The sequence below is a fragment of the Amblyomma americanum genome, chromosome 1 (genome assembly GCF_052857255.1).
Source record: "Amblyomma americanum isolate KBUSLIRL-KWMA chromosome 1, ASM5285725v1, whole genome shotgun sequence".
In the NCBI taxonomy this organism is placed as follows: domain Eukaryota; kingdom Metazoa; phylum Arthropoda; class Arachnida; order Ixodida; family Ixodidae; genus Amblyomma; species Amblyomma americanum.
Window position 1 is genome coordinate 136,808,628 of NC_135497.1, and position 14,586 is coordinate 136,823,213.

General features: G+C 47.6%; 1 pseudogene; it reads left to right on the forward strand.

Moving 5' to 3' along the window:
* The first annotated feature begins 1,260 nt into the window (after positions 1-1,260).
* Positions 1,261-1,422, forward strand: LOC144116801 (U2 spliceosomal RNA; annotated as a pseudogene).
* The last annotated feature ends 13,164 nt before the right edge of the window (positions 1,423-14,586 follow it).

The window sequence follows — 14,586 nt, forward strand, 5'->3', positions numbered from 1 at the left end:
CTCTGATCGATGCATCCTGCCAGCAACTAAAGTTCGTGAAAAGTGCGCGCGGTGAGAACGGATGACGTCTTGCCGATATCGGGCTTCTGAATTGCGTGACGTCCGTTTTCGCGGTTCAGAAGATGAAGCTGGGGATTGCTGCGCAGTTTCACACTCGTAGAACGACGTCGGATGAGCAAGTCGGGACAACTCGTCGAAGGGCGTGCGGTGCAGAAGATGTTTTAAATTAGGCGGTCGCATATATGTCACAGTCTCTCGAGTGTAGCTTTCGGATTTTACTGAGGCAGCGATGTTTATTTTTACGCTGAAAACAGCGCTGAACGGTTAGTGTTCAGTGCTTTTTTAAATGCCATAAAAATGTTACCGAGCCGTAAAAACCCCATAAAAACGTCACGGCACCGGTTTTAACCGATCGTAAGCTATTCATCTGCTTGTTCTGCTTTATCCGTAACACAGCGTGAAAGTGGGGTACGTGTCTGATTTTTACAGCAGGCCTCTGTGCGTTGCTTTGGATACTACAGCGTTGCCGGTCTACGATACGGGTGTCATGACAAACCAGCTCGCGTGGAAGCAACGCCCGTCAAGACGCTCACGAAAAAAGCGCAACGACCAAAAAATTGTGGCTCCAATCCACGCTGTGAAGAAGTTTGGACAGCGAAGCTGTAAAACGACACCCAATTACCCATTGCGACGTCACTTGAAAATTCACACATGTGGCTCCACAAAGAGTGAAACACGAGACAACTGAAATGTTATGTTGAGTTGTGTGCTGTATTCCTGATTTCAATGGAGATATGTTTTTTGCATTCAATTTTCAGCCTGGCGTTTTTTGCTTACAACGATGACACGAAAATGCAACCGTAATCTTTACCGGGAAACATACACGGGGAGAAGGAACGCGCTTCGCATTGTTTGCAGGCGCCGTTATCATACATTCTACGGTTTGCACTTCCCAAGAGGGCTTCCAATGAATTCAAGCTCTTTCGAAGCAGCTGCAAACCTAATGTTTACCGTAGCGCGTAGTTGTAACTGCCGGCACACCGAGCGTCGAAAATACTCCTTTCCTTACGGTGCGGTTTCGGTGTCCACCGAGAATTGAGATAGGCGTCATTTCCTTTCCTTAAATTGTCCAACGGGAAAGGCGTCGCGCCAAACGGACCATGGCGTTCCGTGGACTCCTTGGCAACGCTGCAACACACTCTCGCGTCGCGCTCGTAAAGACGAAGCTTAAGCTTCCTCCAATTTTTTAGTTTTGCAGCGATAGCTACACTACGCCACCTGGATTGTCCGGACCCGTAGAGTATCTGTTACGGGTCTAAGTTGGACTTATTTTTGGAAATGTGGCGGTGAGTTTGAAGGATGCTTCACTCCCGCCACCGGTTGGCCCGGTATTGCACTACCTCCGGGATCGGCCTTGTCTTTAGCGCGTCTTTTCTATCCTGTCTTTCTATCCCATCTTTCAACTCTCCTACTATCTGCACGTGGTAGCGATTGTGGCTCGGCTTGAGCCAGTGAGCAGGTCTGTGCACGTTCCTTTTCTTTCTTCCCGGCAGTAACAGACAGACTACGCCACCTCTTCGAGCCTTCAGCGTGGCCACCGTGGCCACACCTGGTCATGTGGTTGGTCACGTGGTGCGGAGCAGCTGCTGCTGCAGGCGGCGCGCACGCTCCGTGTCATGTGGGACGAAGATAAAGAAGGAACGCCCAGCGAAACGGAGCGGCGAAAGACAGATTTGCAATTCAACTGAGCGAGTTCCACTCAGCCGGATGTAGCTATCACGTCACTCCAGGTTTAACCAGAGCTAAACGACAGCCATTTCTTTTTCACTTTTTATTATTTTTAGCCAGTTATGCCCACACCGTTATCATACATTATGCGGTTTGCGCTTCACACGAGGGCTTCCAAAGACGTCAACCCCTTTCGAAGTAGCTGCAAACCTAATGTTTACCGGAACGCGTCGGACGCTTGTTCCCGCTGTATATAAAAATTAACTAGGAAATTTGCGCAGCGCCTGAGATACACGAATACTAAATGTGCTATATATTACAGCGCTCACTAGACTTCAGTATTAATAATAATAATAATAATAATAATAATAATAATAATAATAATAATAATAATAATAATAATAATAATAATAATAATAATAATAATAATAATAATAATAATAATAATTGGTTTTTGGGTAAAGGAAATGGCGCAGTATCTGTCTGATATATCGTTGGACACCTCAACCGTGCCGTAAGGGAAGGGATAAAGGAGGGAGAGAAAGAATAAAGGAAGAAAGAGGTGCTGTAGTGGAGGGCTCCGGAATAATTTCGACCACCTGGGGATCTTTAACGTGCACTGACATCGCACAGCACACGGGCTCATTAGCGTTTTCCCTCCATAAAAACTCAGCCGCCGCGGTCGCGTTCGAACCCGGGAAAAAATTACGTTTTGTTTCTTGCAAAACCAGTGCATTTTCGAGCGTGTTTTTCTTTAGCCTGGCGTTTTTGCTTACTACGGCACGAAAATTTCGTTGGACGGTAGAGGTATACCGGTATACGTCTTTGCTGTAAAATAGCAAAACAAAAATGTCATCCCCGGTTTGGTTTATGAGGGTTTAACGTCCCAAAGCGACTCAGGCTATGAGGGATGCCGTAGCGAAGGGTTTCGGAAATTTCGACCACCTGGGGTTCTTTAACGTGCACTGACATCGCACAGCACACGGTCCTCTAGAATTTCGCCTCCATCGAAATTCGATCGCCGCGGCCGGGATCGAACCCGTGTCTTTCGGGCCAGCAGCCGAGCGTCATAACCACTCAGCCACCGCGGCGGCCTGCAAGAGCTAATCTATGCACACAGCGGCGTCTATGTACTGCAATGAAAAGGACCCGTAGCTCTGAGAAATTTCTAAAGCTGGTGGCCGCACTCATTATGTATGCTGTCGCCTTTGCCGCTTCCGTTGGGTAGTGGTGGTGCGCGGGTGGTGGTGGGGTCGGGTGGTGGTTATGAAGAAAGAAAAGATGCAATTGCTGTCTCACTTACGGTGGACGCCTGAGCAGCGCAGTGATGGAAACGATCAAGGAGGAGGTTAAGGGAGAGAACATGCAAGAGCTGCCATAGTGAAGGTGCTGAATTAATTTCGTCTTCTTTAACCCTTTGATGCCCAAAGTCTTGCCTTCTTGTTCAAACAGTTGAAGAAACGGGAAATAATTGAGTGCATAAAGAAACATCAGTACGGTTTCAGAAAAAAATTACCCTCATTTGCAAATGAACGAGGCTGAGTTTCTCTTGATTCTCCATAATCTCTCATTCACAAGCCATTGTTAGGCTATGAATCACTCGTCTCTCGCCGCGGCTGTCAGCCAGCCTCACCCAGTGCGTCTTTTTGACTAAAATTAAGTGAGAGAAGCCGTCTGTTTTTGCTTAGTTCAAGGGGCCTTTTCCTGCTACAGGTAGCAACAGAAAGATCAAAGCGTAGTCTCCAAGAAAAAAAAAATGTTTCAACTGTTGCTCCGGAGCAACGCTTGGCAATGAAGGGCATTGTCACCGCGCAGAACGCGGGCGTTTTACAGGGATAGCTACCAACGGCTCCAACCAAGATATCTCGTTCACGGTGACGTGCGCATAATGCGCAGCTGTGAGAGAAGGCGCGGTAGACGAAGAGAGGAGCGAAATATGCGAAAGCGGACTACGGTTGGAGTTGGAGAGCTACGATCGGTCATTGCCTACATCATATAAGATGCAAAAGGGGGCTTCATTACTCGGAACAAAAAACACTGGCTGAGCAAGGTTCCCTCTCTCAGATGCGATGAAAAAGCCAGCGATAACAGTCACTGCTGCTCCACAAGCGTGGCGCCATCGAAGCCTTAAGCTGCCATATACATAAAATGCGGGCTCCGTGGCCAGAATTCGATCCACAGGCTGTTGCAGTGTTTTCACCCCACTTTTGAGGAGGCCAGTCTGGTGAAAAGTTACTGCAAGCCTCATAAGAATTCTTCTGTGTGCAACCACAACCTGCGGTGTCTGATAGTGCAAAACAAAAAAGAAACGGAGCCCTTGAAGGCGGCTTGTATGCAATATATAAACGCCTGCGGTGTGTTCCAGTTGCACCGAGCTAACGGAGCTGCTTTGTAGCCTTTTCTCACTGGAGCCTACACTTTAGTTTTGTTGCAATATCGGTTTAATGCTCATATACTCGTCCCGTAAGGCTGTGAGATTTCATCGCAAAGCTGTTCTGCACTTAGCTCGGCCACCCTGCCGCGGTGGCTCAGTGGTTAGGCCGCTCGGCTACTGATCGGGAGTTCCCGGGTTCGAACCCGACCGCGGCGACTGCGTTTTTATGGAGGCAACACGCTAAGGCGCCCGTGTGCTGTGCGATGTCAGTGCACGTTAAAGATCCCCAGGTGATCGAAATTATTCCGGAGCCCTCCACTACGGCACTCCTTTCTTCTTTCACTCCCTCCTTTATCCCTTCCCTTCGGCGCGGTTCAGGTGTCCGCCGATATATGAGACAGATACTGCGCCATCTCCTTTCTCCAAAATATTATTATTATTATTATTATTATTATTATTATTATTATTATTATTATTATTATTATTATTATTATTATTATTATTATTATTATTAGCTGGGCCGTGGTGCTCTTCTGTCTCCGCGATATGATGTTTTGTAGCTGTGCTATTTAATCCAGTGTTGTTTAATAACGATGCTGGTGTTGACTTCGCTCATTTCTCATTGTGTCGTTGTTGTTTTGTTGTTGCGCGCTCATCTGCCGCATGTTCTTTCGTCGTTTGCTGTTTTTGGTCGTGCCCCCTACGAGCTATAACTCATGCACGCGGCAGCGCTTCCACAAGCAGCTGCAAAAGTTTACAGAACGCTAGGGAGACAAAAAGGTTGAATGGTCTCGCCGCCGTAGCAAGCAGCTTGTAGAGACAGAATGTCGCAACGGCACGTGACATCTTGGCGGAGATTATCCAGGCCATCCTGCCAAGCAAAAGCCCGCAAATACCAGAATTATGCTTTCAAACTACTTACTGCACACCAGCCTCCAGAACAAGTAAAACAAAGTGAAACGCCGTTCCCTTCTGTTGTGACTGCTGTCCTTGAAAGCCCGCTATATCTTATTGCGAGTTATTTTTAGACTTTTGTTTACTTTCTGTTGCGTTCGCCGCAGAGTTGTGCTTATTTTTGCCTCCCTGCTTCTTCCGTAATGTTCGCCCGTTCTCTTTTCTTTGAGTGCCTGCGAAACATATGCGCCCAGTCTTGGCGTATTTCCCTCTGCGTACCATCTTCATTTACACCATTCTAGCACGCCGGCTTGGCCGCAGACGCGCGCAGAAAAAAACAACAACAAAAACAAAAACGTGCCAAGGGCAGTGTGGAAGGGGCGAGGCTTATTCCGAGCAGCGCGCTGCCAGAGCGGGATCCGTGCATGTTTTCCAGGTCGAAGACGTCTACAGCGTGTTTTATTTGATTATCCCCGGCCGCTGCGCCCTGTGTTGGCTCTGGGCGCCGCGCCTAAGAGCCTGCCAAACGCAGCGCGAGGAGAGAGCGCTTGCTGCTCGTGACGCCGTGTTTGGCCGGCGCATCCGCGGAGAAGGGGGCCCTCTCTGGCCGAGTCCCTCGTCGTCGGAACTTATGAACAAACACCAGCAACTCTCTGGTGCGCGCGTAAGGGCCTCGGGAGCATACTTTCGAGACAAAGAGGCGCACAAGAAGAAGGAAGCGGCCCTGTTCCCACTGGCTGCGCCATCCATCTCTGAAATTGCTACCGCGCCCAGAAAATTTCCCCCGGTGTGGCGCAATACACTGATTGAACGGCGGAGGCGAAGGGCCTTTCCCCTCTCGCGATCCACCAGTCGCTTCTCGCCCATCGAGTGAGCCCCCGGCCTGGGTCGGTAATTGTTTCGCTCACTCGCCGCCTCTGGCTCCCGCAACACCCCCCCCCCCATCCACTCCTTGGCCGGCCTGAAGAACAAAGCGCGAATATGGCGCCGAATTGGCGAAACGTTCCGAACAGGCAGGCCCTGTTTTCAGCGCGTGTATCTATGAAGGACTTTTAAGTGGTCGCGCACCGAAGTTACCGGCATGCAAGTAGCAATAGCAGCCGCGAAAGAAAGGAAATACGGGCTTGATTATTGCGTAATAAGCAAATAGCCGAACTATACAGAAGTCAACCTTACTAGCTTATCGACATTCTGGGTATAAGCAGTCAATTTAATGGCACATATAATTGCTCAGGTACCAGAAGTGCTATAATTGCTGCATGCACGCTTTTTCTTTCGTTAAAACTTTTGTTTACAGTGCCTCTGACACCCTGCACCCCCCTTTCCGAGGTCTGGCCTTCGTTATCCGCGTGATATCACATCATAATATAGTAAGGCCTTCTGACACATTATCATCGATTCCATGCGGTTCACTTGAATGGATACATAAAGTGACTTCACATTATGGTGAAACATCATGTGAACGTCCCTTCATTTTTTTTTTTGTTCAGATGTATGCAATGTGGAATCATGTCTGGCAAGTTGTTTGAGTCAGTTCAGCGCAGACAAACAACAAATATCGTCTATAACCAGCCGATGAATTCATTAGTGCGGATTGCAAACATTTCAGCTTTCTAAAAGAGGTTATAAGAGTATACAATCTTACAAGGTATCTGTTATCTATTTTCGTAGTACAAAAGAAAATATACGCAAAAATATGCGGCAGAAATGTATCCAGTAAAACATCTTAACAGATAACAAAGTATTTTGATTACTGAACCCACGCTATAGGGATTAAATATATATTATGTATGGGACTCCCGTTTTTAAATATGGCGTCTGCTAAAATGTTATTGGTGCCTTGAAAGGAACAAGGAAAGGCAGGAGCATTGAGGCAATGCTAGCTGACGTGCACAACTAGAACGACTTTGAAAAACAAAAAGAAACATTGCAGCATTCCAAATTAAGGCTTCCAGGCACAGGAAATGTTCTTCGCTTAGCCACCGAACATCTCCTGTTTTATTCTAGGCCTAATGCCAGGACCTATTTTGCAAGAAGACCAGAAATAACTGACCTGCGCGAGTCACTTCATGCACACGAGTCGTTGCTTAGCGCATTACTGTAACTTTTCTGTTAACAGGCCCTTCTCTCCCTTCCCGCCCGCACCCGTTTCTTTTATCATTTTTGTTTGTTCTATTAGGTCAGCCTTTGTTTCGCGCAGTGAAACCCCGGTAAGAAACGTGAATTTGGAACATTCTTAGTTGTGGCGAACTACAGTCTGCGCTTCTTGTGCACAGCAGTAGAACTAAGCTAACCACGAACGCACTGCGCTCAACACGCTTCTTCCGTTTTTGCGCGCGTCTGCGAGGAGCTGACTCCTATACGCGCCATCATTGAACCGCCGCTACGCTGGCAGTGAGAACGGCGTAAGAGTACTTCACTCTCAGAAAATTGTGCTACGTGCGCGGTTTTCGGGTCTCATTCTTTTCATTATTTTTTTTTCCGGTTTTCGCCAGGCCAGAAAGGGCAAGCGCCGGGAACCAGCGGAAGCACTCGTTTAAAAAGAAACCAAACCGCTGACGCAGACACGCTCCGCGCCGGTCCGTACCGACTCGGTTTGTCGCACAGCCCATCGTGTGCGGGCTCGCGCGAACCGTGTGGCCTCTTGGAGCGTGCGCAGCTCGGCACGGCCGACCTGCAAAGGCCGTGTGCCACTTTTCCCGACTTCACCCATTCACCGGCGGCGCGCCAGCCCCGCCACCGGATCTCGGCGGGGACTCGTCGCAGGCGTGGCGTGGGGCTTTCGAGCCGGCCTTCGCAGTCTGCGCCCGGTGTTCGCCAATTTAGATCCGTCATCTGCCGCTGGCACCTCCGGCACCTCCCGGATGGCGGATACGGACCGCGGATAGCTTTGCATGCGTTCCGCATGACGCCCGGCAGACACGCACTTGCTGCACCCACGTTTGGCTGTCGAGTGAGCTCGCGCGCCCTGGATAGTATGCGCGTTTAGCAGAGAAACCAGCGCGATTGGAATCCCAGACAAACAGCTGAAAGGTGTATTTTAGCACCTCCATACTTATGACTAAGGTTTGGTTAGGTTTACATTACTTTCATAATATGGAGGCCTCTTCTGAGAGCTGCTGTTAGCATGTGGGCTGCCAATAAGGATTCACGAATGAGAATTTGTTTCAATAAGAGCGCGCAATGCTTCCGTAACGACTTAATGCATGGTAACCATTGTTAGTACTACATTGTCACATTGTTAGTAAGGAAGCACACTGTTGCTGTTAAAAAAAAAATAAAGCCTGTTGCGCACGGCGTCAGCATGTAGGAAAGCGCCTTCTTTGTCTTGCACACGCCAAAAATACAAGTCTTCGCCATCCATGCGTATACCCAGGTAGACGTTAATGCTTCATCAAGTCTGCATGCAAGTGCTCGTGTAGCACAGGCAAGGGCCACTCTATGCACACTGTATAACGGAACTCTGGCAAAGCGTGCGTGGCCACGGTTGTTCATGCATTCCTGGAACGGGATGTGACGACTGGGCACATTGCGCGTCCTTTTCGAGGATTGGCTCTCTAAAGAGTGTCTCTCCATTTCTGAGCGCGTCCGACAAAGAATGACACATTTTATCACCGGAAAAAGGACACAAGCAGAATCTCTTCCCTGTCTGGTTTCATTTGAAATTATGTTGAAACATCGTGTCATCGTGACCATTGCGAGTTATGCCATTCTCGAGTATTTTTATTTCCGTTCGGACAACTGCATTTTTTTCCCTAGCAACGCGCCACACAACGACGAAAATCTGCTCAACTTCTTTTTTCGCTCTCATACCAGCATACAGTGTATAAAAGACGACAAGAAAAAGAAATGCCCATTCGCACTTTCTCTGCGCCCAGCGTAGCTCGTCTCGTGCACCCATCACGATCCTGAAAGCGAGCATTTTACGCGAGTCAGCCCTCAATAGCCGGCGGCCAGCGCGCCTCCAGGGCTATCGGAGACTGACAACCGTTTTACCAAATCCGGGCCAAGATTGACTGAAAACGAAATACCAGCTCAGCTTACAACGCAAAGTATAAAGTGCTGGAGGCGAAAGGAAGAGCCGGAAGCTGGTCTCGTAAAAAGCAATATAGGAGAAACGAACACAGCGCCAGAAGCTCGCTGAGGATCTCTGTGTCAGTAGAACAAAAATATCGACTGTCCAAACACGGCCGGCGACTGAGTTCTTGTTTGGACTTTTTTATTTTCCTTTTCTTATTTTATCCCCTGCTGCCCTTGGTCTGTGCCGCGAAAGCCCTTCTGGAAAGCTGGCCCTTTTTGTTTCGCTTCGCGTGACGACGCCAGTGTGGTTTTAACTTCTCAGGCAGGCGTGCTGGATGGCGTGCCGGGATCGTCCTTGCTTATCGTTTTTATTTCTTCCGGTCTCTCCTTAATAAGCCACAGCCAGATAACAAATGCCGTGCCTGGAGGGGATTTTAAACTTCCCTTTTCACTGCTGTGAGAAGAAAGGACCATTGTTCTGCTCCTCAACTTTCTGGCATCTGCAGGTGGAAAAACAAAACTTGACTTTCTTCTCATTTGTCTTCGGGGCCCATGTTTTTGAAGAAGTAGCGCGAAGACGAGGGGAGATTAAAAAACAAAACAAATTAACGAAAATTTCAGATGAGTAAGGCTGGGGCAATGTGGGGGAAAACTCCACAAAATGTGTGATGGATCGCGCTGAGATGGCAGATGAATGTGTGTTATTTGTGGTTCAAAAACACGTCGGAAATATTTTTTTGCCATGTAGTGGGAAACGCTAGACAAAGAATTTTTCCGACAAAGACTTGTCGTATTTTATAGATGGTGACGATGTAGCTGACGCGTCCATATTTGCGAGGAGGTGCCTTGTAGCATGCCTTCGTAAATTATACAAAGGGACATACTCACAAATTATACGCGTTTTATTAAATAGTTAAAAAGTATGCTTAACGAATACTTACGATAATTTACTGCTGTCAGATCTTCGTGTTTCGACCTTTCAAAATAAACTACAAGCCGGAGTCGTAGAAAGGATTTTACCTGAAGACAGCGCCGTATTACCCCTTCCTTTCTGTTGTATAATTCTAGGACTTAGTTCCCAAAAAAGAAGCGGCAGAATTATATGGGCTTCACAATTACTGTGCGTGGACTTCGCCTGATCAAAATATAAAAAAAAGCCAGAAAAAATACGTTAACAATTTGCTTTTGCCGTCTTCAGTGATCTTCGTCATGCCATTTACTCAGATTTGCGTGCGCAAATTATGTTGGAACATGCGTAATATATTTTCATGAGCGTAGCTCACGGCCGAGGTTTAAACCGGGTGCTTTTCTTAATAAAAATGCAGCTTTACGGCTAGGCTGAAGCGGAAGCTGTGCTTTTTTATGCAGAGACGTCTGCCTTTCTACACAAAAGGGAGCAGCAATCATAAAGGAGCGTTATGATAGCCTTATTTCTTTCACCGCAGAAAAGTTATAATTTGCTTGTTACACAGACCTCACCTGATGATCTTGTCTGCAATAAAACCATCCTAATCTCCATGAGAGGTACGCACTGACATCATTAAATGCCACGATAAAACAGCCTTTTTGATTAAATTCCACGAAATTACACGGAGTGGGGGCCATATACCCAGAGTGTGGCATGAAAGCTTTTCCAGGCTTCTTCGATTTCTCGCACCTTGTATACTGTGGTAGGCGCAGAAAGTAAATGACGTTTCGTTGCGACGTCACTTAACGCTTGGTGGCGACCATCCCACGAGCGCAGTAATTCTTCGGGTTGTTTCGATTTATAACAATATTAAGCACCTCTGTGCTAATAACATTCAAGCTCTGCGCATATGAGACACGCAGCGGTTGACTTAGCTCAACAGCCGTATGATAGAGTGGAGTGTTGGACCGGCTGGTAGCTGATTTTCAATCGAGGTGACCTATACGAGAGCGACATCCCATGGAAAGGACTAACATGCGCATGCAACTCTCAGAAAAATACTTGCTGCCAATCTGACCTCAAAAAAGAAAAAAGAGGACCTTGCCGAGATACGTTACGAAAATTTAGAGCTGCACTTTGCAGAACAGAGTAAAGAGTGCGACTTGAGATTGGGCGCCTGCTGAATTTAATCTCGAGCTAGTTTAGCGATATTATGCGCCCTTCAACGGATCCTCTGAAAGATAGCTAAAATAATGCGCCAAGAAAAGTGTATACTGGCTAAAATACCGCGCTTACCCCCGCACTGAACGCGGTCGTATAATGAGCCCAGCCCCTATTCTGGAAGTCAAAAAACGTTTATTTTTGCTCGCGTAATAAATGCACTCCTTTATTTTGCCGCAGTCTTCTCATGATGGTGCTGAATGCTGGCATGTGCCCTTTTTCGAACGACGAAAAAACTACGCAACACTACAAAGCGTTATCTATCGAATATCGGGACTATTATATCTCACCCTATGGGGCGAACACTAAGCATTAATGAATTTGTTAATGAATGAAAGGCCGACAGTCAATAAGAATGTTCAGTGAGGAATCTGAGAAGCAATAAAAACCAAGCCTGGACACCAAGGGTTCCCCTATTAAATTTGCCATACTAAGTATTGTAGCAACTTGCTGCTGTTGGGCTTTGCGCTGAATGTTAAGAGGTTTGCTACAGTAAAGTCTACCTGCGCCATCTTTCGGCAAACTTAGGGGCCGACACGCGAGTTTTGTGAGCGGGTATAAGATAAACGTTGTTGATATTGCTCTCGAGCACTAAAACCATGCTGAAGAGTGTGTTTTGTTTGGTTTAGAACGTGAATCGCGCTGGGTGAAGTATTTATTTCAGCAGACTACCTTTTTTTCCATTTTTATCGCTTGAAATTTTTTGCCACTATTTCACCCTGCGTAGTGCACGCACCTCTTAAGCTTTCATAGATTATTGGAGGAAAGAAAAAGTGCGTTCTTTATGTCAGCAAATACGATTAGTATTATTTGCTTCCCTCGGCTTAAGCCGGTGTGACCATAGAGTTTCTAAATATTACTTAGACGGCAAGCTGGTGCCACCGTCTATGCGAGTTTCTTAAAGAGTACTTCGTCCACTGCGGGAAATGCGGGAAGACGAGGCTTCGTGTTTTGCTTGGCTAGTGTTAGGCCGAAAGCGCGGATTGTGATGCGAAATTGGTAGGTGCGCTGCGATGCTTTCCTATGTGCGCAGATTAAGTTATACTGATACTGCGTTTTTCCTTCCTTCAACAGATTTAACGCGACGCGAGTGAAAGTTCGGCGTTAGGCTGGTATGGAAACTTTCACAGCATTTCGCTGAGGTTTGCCTCGAGAAGAGTCGTATTTTTATGCTCAATAATAGCAAGCCGAGTAAGAAACCTCGTCTGGCATTCGTGCGCCCCTTTATGGTGAATGAAGTGTAGCGCCATCAGCTTTCCATCTAGTTATATTAAGAAACTATATGCATGTGACTACCGACCGACTTTCACTTTTTCCTTGTTCGTTCATAGAGTAGTATATAGTAACGTGTGGCATAAACTGGCTGACAGGTGCTTACTTGTGCAACTTACCCATGAACCGCCTTCCCGATAATGTCTATACATGAGACAAGACACCGACCATGAGAGATAGAAGCACAGTAGCCTGTGGAGCTGCCTAGCAGGTTTACTCTACTACAGCAATGCTCAGTTGTAAATTGGTTTGACGGCAGGCCGAACTCTCTAGGTCAGTTAAGTCGACGTTAGCTGAATATTTCGCAGCATGTTCACCGAACTTCCAAGGGACCTCTTATTTTCTCTCCACGAGAGGTCATTATTTAGGTCACGTAGAGGGGTAGTGCGTTTCCCTTAGAAATTATAAAATCGAAGCATTAAATGGGCAGCTATATTTAGCACAGTTAAGTTGTCTGCGTTCCAACCCACAAAACACTGGTGCTGCACAAAGCTAAATCCTAGGAGTACTTTATTCGTACGAGCACTTGACGCGTTTTTGAGGAATCTTAATAGTCTAATGTATTTGGTCCATTCGCAATGGCAAATCACTACGGTCTGGTCGAGTCAGGAGCGATGACGGGAATAGCAAAAGTGAGCTCGTGTTTTGTCGAAGCTTCTCCTAATCACACTCGCAACAGCCCACATTGACCGAAGACCTAAGGCAGCATCCGCCCCAGAAAATAAAGCGAATACTCGAACAAATATACAAAACGCACACGCTACCCAAGTGGTATGTTTCAAAGAGGGCTCCCGGTGGAAGCCACAGTGCAGACACACCATGGCGTTCATCCAGCGAAAGAGGCGTATCACCTGTATGGTCGAAGGCACCCTGGTGTCCACAAACCAAAAGAAGGCGTTGACCGTCAAATCCGCTTCTGAACTCACCCCTTCAAAAAAAAAAAGAAAATAAAGGCAGCGCAAACAATACAGCAAGCTCCAATGATCAGAGGCGCCTGTTTCCGGCGCTGAAAGCGAAGCTGTCAGGATGCCCGACGAAGCGCGGCAAACCGCAAGGCATCCGATAAAGGCTGCGCAGCAGTGACTCTGCTCTGGGTAGCCGCCCAATTAGTCGACCTGCTGCCCGACCGCGGGTGCCCAGCGCTGAGTCTCTCGTGCACGCAGCGAGACAACGCGGGCACGCCCCCTCATTGTATGAGCCTCAACTATACTCGTGCGCCAAGCACAAGCCCATTCAACTCTGACGCCAAGTTACCATTGTTAATGGTCGTTGCTGCGGTGCATTTGTTGCGGTCTTAATTAGATATCGCATTCAGAGCAATAAGCGCGTAACCAATAGGCAAAAATTTGGCTCCGTGGAGGAAAGCGGTCATGCGAGAACCAGCGCTGGTGTGGTGCCAGCTGCAGGCCAGGTTCGATCCGCCCACGAGGTGGGGGGGGGGGGGGGGGGGGGCTCTAAGTGCCTGCAGCGCTAATTCAATTGAGATCTTCTGCCGCCGGGGTCGTGCCAGCATTCGCCCTTCTCAGTTTCATCCGCTAACTAGTCGACCATTTGATTACCGCGGCTTTAGTGCGGATCACATTGCAGCCGCCTCAAGTGCATCCACTTGTGAACGTGAGTCGAGTCCGCTGGACCTACGAGTGCGGCCAGCGGTCGCCGTTTGGTAGCGGTGTTCTTATTACATCACTTGAGCGGGAGTGTTTCACCTCTGGCTTTAAATGATGCCTTTATGGAAACTGCGATCACTCGAAACGTCGGGGTGGACGTGCACGGATTGGCTAATTTAGCTGAAAGGCGAAGGTTTTGAGCGGGCAGGTTCTATAGAGACCGCATCAAGTCTGCTGAGATGACCAGATATTGCCGTGTAGTTTTTCAGTACACGCGTTTCTCGTTCAGCAGCACATAAAGCGATCCCTGGTGGTTTGAAACACAGCCACCAAGGGTTATTTGTTTAGTTGATTCGTCGAGGGTCTCATGTTGTGACATTACATGAGGGAGTGGGCCTTACAAGGCAATAAAATTCAATTAAAACCACGATGAATACTTTGCAATGTGATTGTGGCTGAATGTTCACGCAAACGACTACCGACGGCGTAATTCGTTGTAGCAAATTCGTTCGCGATATTGCGCTCTTAATTTAATACACCCGCGTCGCGTATTACGGTGCCCC